The sequence below is a fragment of the Schistocerca cancellata genome, chromosome 4 (genome assembly GCF_023864275.1).
Source record: "Schistocerca cancellata isolate TAMUIC-IGC-003103 chromosome 4, iqSchCanc2.1, whole genome shotgun sequence".
NCBI lineage: Eukaryota > Metazoa > Arthropoda > Insecta > Orthoptera > Acrididae > Schistocerca > Schistocerca cancellata.
In genome coordinates, this window is record NC_064629.1 from 238,244,596 (window position 1) to 238,250,187 (window position 5,592).

The window sequence follows — 5,592 nt, forward strand, 5'->3', positions numbered from 1 at the left end:
TTAGCGTAGTTTATGACAGATGGCAACACAGATGCTGTACATTTATGCGAGAACAGACTTTTGTCAGAGATGACGATGTCTTTAGGTATCTCTGACATTTGTATCCACTCTTTCGCTTTCAGTCTTTATCAGTTAAGTCAACAAAGTTATCTAAATAATTTTTGTGTTTGAAATCGGTGTGTTCATTAAGAATTTCCTCCGGATACTCTTTTATGTGAATATGTATCTCAAGTTCTTCCAAAATATTAATTTCTAATCCTTTTGGTGTTTTATGTAATATTGTTAGAGAGGTTTCTCTGTTTTGTGCTGAGTGGTTTTCTGTTTTCAGATGCAGGCAGAAACTTGATTGGTTGTTTTCACTAACATTTACGTGTTCACGAAATCGTGTAATGAAGTTATGTTCTGTCTGACCGATGTAAAAGTTATTGTAGCTATCGCATGTGAGTTTCTAAATTCCTGCTCCAGAGTAGTGGGAATTTCTGATGGTTGTGAAATATAGTTTCGTTCTTAAATTGTTCTTAGTGTGGAAAACGAATTTAATTATCTTTTTTTTTGAAAAGTGCGTTAATTTAGTTGGAAATGATTTCTAAATATACAATGTGATTATAATTAAAGTTAAACTTTCAAACTGCTGTAAAAATAATACCACTGGTCAGAATGACGACAAATCGCAGCGGAATATTATCGGAGAAGGGGGAAAACGTATGGCAGAAGAAAAATAAATAGCGCTGTAAGGATCATAATTTAGTAGTGGTCGACTACAAATGACAAATGAATCATACAACAGTGCCTAAGGTGTACGTTTGACGTTAAACAAACTCAAACTCAAACTACTCAGTGTGCATGGGTGTTCAGGTGTGATACTATTAATTACGTAAGCCCATTCACCATGACAAGGTCATATCACATAGGATGGGAAAAATCGATTTTTAATTGTCCTGAGGCCAAAAACCGCATAAAAAACCATCACTCTCATCGGATTTTAATTGTCCTGAGGACAAAAACTGCATAAAAAGCATCAATCACATCGGTTTTTAACTGTCCTGAAGCAAAAAACCGCATAAAAAGCATCAATCAAAATCAAATCGGATTATTAATTTCCGTGTGACTAGCGCAAAACATATTCAATATGCTGTCCTCCGTATCTGCAACAAATTGAAATCGAGAAACAGCATGTTTCACGACTGATCGAAGTGTTTCCGGAATCACGTTCAGAATGTATTGCACAATGTGTGCCTGCAATGCAGCTAAGTTTTCAGTCGTAACACTGAACACAACATCTTTCAAAAAAAAAAAAAATGGTTCAAATGGCTCTGAGCACTATGGGACTTAACATCTGTGGTCATCAGTCCCCTAGAACTTAGAACTACTTAAACCTAACTAACCTAAGGACATCACACACATCCATGCCCGAGGCAGGATTCGAACCTGCGACCGTAGCAGTCGCGCTGTTCCGGACTGCAGCGCGAGAACCGCACGGCCACCGCGGCCGGCAATAAAGTATCACATTCTCACACATTCGCCTAGAACAGCTAGACCACCGCGGCCGGCCAACATCTTTCAGACAGCCCCACAGCCAGAAGTAATACGGATTAAGATCAGGTGATCGTGACGGCCAGGCTGTAGGGAAATTGCGGCTGATAATTCTAGCATTTCTGAAATGGCGCTTCAGCAGCTGCTTAAATGGATTTGCAATGTGCGGCGGTGCGGCATCTTGCATAAAAATGATCCCATCCACACATCCACGCTGTTGGAGAGGTACTGGTAACAGGACTGGAAGCATCTCTCTCTTCGAAAAAATATAGCCCTATGATAAATGATGCCGTAAACCCGCGCCACACAGTGATCTATTCAGGATGAAGTGGTACTGGCTGATTTGCGTGTGGATTTTCCGTTGCGCATATTCGAAAATTCTGTGTATAGACATATCCTGTCAGATGGAAGTGGGCTTCGTCTGTCCACAAAATCTTCCACTGCCAATCATTGTCCACTTCCATGCGAGCAAGAAATTCTAAAGCAATGGTCTCTCTTGCTGGCAGGTCAACTGGAAGCAACTCGTGCACATGGTTAATTTTGAATGGATAGCAAAGAAGGATGTTTCGTAGGATTTTACGCACCGTGCTCACGGGTATGTCCAGTGTTCGGGCATTTCTCTGTGCACTACACGTTTGCACATCACCACTCGTTTGCTCCTGGATTGCTGTGGTCATTGCTTCCACTGACGTCGAATCAATTCGTTTCCTTCCTTTACCAGGTTGCACACGAAAAGAACCCGTCTTTTCGGATTTCCGAATAATTTTCTCCAGACCCATGGCAGTCACCGGACTAATGCCTTTTTTCAAACCCTTCAGTGTCCGTAACTTCTGCAGAGCGACGTGTGCATACAAGCAGAGCGAGATTCTGCATTGTGACAGTCATAGCGAAAGTTTCAGACGCGAAAGGAGGAAAAGCCGTGTACCCGGCGTGTCTATGCCAACTTCACTGTGTGGTGCGCATGACAGGTTTAAAAATGGTTCAAATGGCTCTGAGCACTATAGGACTTAACATCTGAGGTCATCAGTCCCCTAGAACTTAGAACTACTTAAACGTAACCAACCTAAGGACATCACACATATCCATGCCCGAGGCAGGATTCGAACCTGCGACCGTAGCAGTCGTGCGGTGACAGATTTCATTTACGTATTCTGACACGTACAGCGCCATATATTGATCAATTTTCACACTATTATTTTTCTTTTTCCATACGTTCCCACCTTCTCCGATAATATCCCGTTGCAATTTGACGTCCTTCTGGCCAGTGGTGTTATTTCTACAGCGTTTTGAAAGTTTCATTATAATCACCCTGTACTGTGGGTATGTATTTAAATTTAGGATGTGTCCTGTTTCCTCTAACTAGGTGGATGTCTTTGTGTTGTGTGTCTTGGTGTGGTTTTATCCGTTTGTTATATAGTTGGGTGACAATAGTATGTCTCCCTTCTCTCCCCCAGAGTCCTTTTGCTGTCCCCTCCTCTGCTTTTCTCCACTCCCTCTCGCGTCTGCCCTGCACCCCTTATGAGTCTTCTCCCTCTGTCGGTTGCCCCCCGCCCCCACTTCGTTTTTCCTCTCCTCCCCCCTTCCCCCCCCCTCATCTGTCCAGGTCCCCCCCCCCCCCCATCTGCCCTTAGCTGTGGTGTGTCATCTTCGTGCCGACTTTTTAGTACAGTTTTTTAAGTGAGTGTTAAGTGTTCTGCGTCTTTTCCGAAGTGTTGCGAACGGAAATCATACTGTCGCTGGGTGTTTTTTTTTTGTTTACATCTCTTGCGAACAGAAACCAGACTGTCACCATGTTTTTTTTAATTGTCTGTCTACTATTTTACCTGTCTGCTTCCTGTGTATCTTCTTAGATTCGCCAACAGTTTGTTTTATGTTTTAACATCCGCAATTTTCCGCCATTTTACAATTTAAGTCACCGTTTTTATCGTCTGCTTTCATTGTTTATTATCATCATCTTTTTAAAACAAATTCTGTAGGCTGAAGAGCGGCGTACTAAGCTGCTGCCAGCCCACCGTCTTCGGGGGGAATCGAAACTCAATAAAAGAAAAAAAAATTATAGTCAAAGTTGTTTTTGTAAACTATATGTTGTAGTATGAATAAATACAGGTTTGCAAGGGAATCTTACACCATTCTTTCTGCAAGATAGTGGCAAGTTCAGCTAATGGTGACGGAGGTGGATAGCGATTATGCATCTTTTTCTCCAGATTTGACCGTAAAGACTCAATAATATTGAGATCTGGTGATTGGTGTCCCAGGGAGATGCGACAATTCATCCTCGTGCTCACAAAAGCAGTCCTGGCCGATGCGAACTGCGTGAACAGGAGCCCCGTCGTCGTAGAACAAAGTATCACCACAAACAATGTACCATGGGATGGATCTGATCAGCCAACTGGGAAAACTTTTAGGGTATTTCAAATGGCTCTGATCACTATTGGGCTTAACTTCTGAGGACATCAGTCCCCTAGAACTTAGAACTACTTAAACCTAACTAGCCTAAGGACATCACACACATCCATGCCCGAGGCAGGATTCGAAACTGCGACAGTAGCGGTCGCGCGGTTCCAGACTGTAGCGCCTAGAACCGCTCGGCCACTCCGGCCGACTTTAGTGTATTTCATAACGGCTGTAATCTACATCTACATACATCTTCATATATACTCCGCTAGCCACCAAGCGGTGTGTGGCGGAGGGCACAATTCGTGCCAAAGTCATATTTCCCCCCTCTGTTCCACTCCCGGATCGCGCGAGGAAAAAAAAGAGTGTCCGAACGCCTCAGTACGAGCTTTAGTTTTCCTTATGTTTGAATGGTGATCATTACGCGATTTGAAAGTTGGTGGTAATAATATATGCTCTACATCCTCGGCGAAGATCGGATTTCGGAATTTAGTGAGCTTCCAAAGATTGGGCAAGTGCAAGACTTCAAACTTTCTGTGAGATTTGTAACGCTCTCGCGATGGCTAAATGTACCAGTCACGAATCTTGCCGCTCTTCTCTGGACCCTCTCAATCTCTTGAATCAGACCCAACTGATAAGGATCCTATACAAACGAACATTATTCCAAGACTGGACGAACTAAAATATTGTAACAAATTTCATTTGTTGAAGGATTCTACCAATGAACCGCAATCTAGAGTTCGCCTTGCCCTTTACTTGTGTAATATGATCATTCCATTTGAGATCATTTCGAATAGTCATACCCAGATACTTGTCGGATGTTACCGCTTCCAAAGACTGGGCATTTATTTTGTACGCGTGTATTAATGGGGATTTTCACCTTGTTATACGCAGTAGGTTACACTTACTAATATTGAGAGATAACTGCCAGTCATTACACCACGCATTTATTTTCTGCAAATATTTTCTGATTTGTTCACAACTTTTGTGTGATACTACTTTCCTGTAGACTGCAGCATCATCGGCAAACACTCTAATGCCGCTGTCAATACTATCAACCAGATCGTTTATTTAAATCGTAAAAAGCAGAGGGCTTATTACGCTGCTCTGGGGTACACCTGATGTTACGCTTATTTCTGTTGAAATCATCCCACTCAGGACGACACTCGTACTGCTCTCTGTCTGTTAGAAAACTTTCTACCCAACCGCATATGTCATCGGATAGACCGTAAGCGCGCACTTTTTGGAGCAAGCGACAGTGCGGAACTGAGTCGAGCGCCTTTCGAAAGTCGAGAAATATGGCATCAACCTGGGAACCGGTATCTTTAGCCTGTTGTATATCATGCACAAAAAGGGCCAGCTGTGTCTCGCATGACCGCTATTTCCTAAAACCGTGCTAGTTTCTGCAGGTGAGCTTCTGAGAGTCTAGAAAGCTCATTATGTCCGAACACAAAATATGTTCCATGATTCAACAACAAATCAGTGAAATTGGCCGGTAATGATGTGCATCCCATTTTTAAAGACTGCTATGACCTGGGCCTTCTTCCAGTCCCGTGGAAGCCGGACGGAGTGGCCGAGCGGTTCTAGGCGCTACAGTCTGGAACCGCGCGACCGCTACGGTCCCAGGTTCGAATCATGCCTCGGGCATAGGTGTGTGTGATGTCC